Source organism: Sapajus apella, unplaced genomic scaffold, assembly GCF_009761245.1.
Source record: "Sapajus apella isolate SASKATOON/1434 unplaced genomic scaffold, GSC_monkey_1.0 scaffold12, whole genome shotgun sequence".
Classification (NCBI taxonomy): Eukaryota; Metazoa; Chordata; class Mammalia; order Primates; family Cebidae; genus Sapajus; species Sapajus apella.
The window spans coordinates 32,525,800-32,526,868 of record NW_022436952.1 but is presented as its reverse complement, the minus strand read 5'-3'; positions in this window follow the sequence as shown (position 1 = coordinate 32,526,868).

Sequence of the window (1,069 nt, the reverse complement as noted above, 5' to 3'; positions counted from 1 at the left end):
AGCTGAGATCATGCCACTGCACTCCAGCCTGGGCAACAGAGTGAGACTCGTCTAAAAATAAAGAAAGAAAATAAAATAACGTAAAGTAAATGAATTGCAGTCACCTTTCTCATTCTGAAATTGATTTTTCAGATTGTGAATTACCTATCCTTTGCCTTGCTTTCTTTATCTTCCATGTCCTTCCTCATTAGTAAATCTAAAGGTAGGGCCCTAGAGAAAAATGAAATCAAACCTTTGATTTAGCTGTTACTTAAAAAAAATATAAATCTGGTAATCATACCTCAAGTTCTCTTTCCAGATCTGCAGTTAATTTGCTGTGGACCTTTGGCAAATCATAGCCTCTCTGGGTTCTTGGACTCTTCAGATAGAAGATTCTGGTTTAAAAACTTTTATGACTATAATTTTAATCTTTGTTGGCAGAAGAATTATAAATCAAATTGCATATTAAATCAACTGGAGTTTATAAAGAAATATTAAAAGATTAGTAGAAAATCTTTTCTCAGCTGGGAGTGGTGGCTCACGCCTGTAATCCCAGCACTTTGGGAGGCCAAGGCTGGCAGGTCATTTGAGGTCAGGAGTTAAATACCGGCCTAGCCAACATGGTGAAACCCCGTCTCTACTAAAAACACAAAAATTAGCTGGGCATGGTGGCACATGCCTATAGTCCCAGCTATTTGGGAGGCTGAGGCAGAAGATTGCTTGAGCCTGGGAGGCAGAGGCTGCAGTGAGCCAAGATCATTGTACTCTACCCTGAGTGACAGTGAGATTCCATCTAAAAAAAAGAAATCTTTTCTAGGCCAAGTACAGTGGCTGACACCTGCAATCCAGCACTTTGGGAGGCCAAAGAGGGAGGATCACTTGAGCCGGCAGTTTGAATCCAGCCTGGGCAACATGGCAAGGCCCTGTCTCTCTAAAAAATTTTTTTAAATTACCTGGGCTTGGTGTTGCTTGCCTCAGATCTCAGTTACTCAGAAGACTGGGGTGGGACGATTGCTTGAGCCCAGCAGTTTGAGGCCACTGCACTCCAGGCTGCATGACATAGCAAGACCCTATCTCCAGAAAAAGGAAA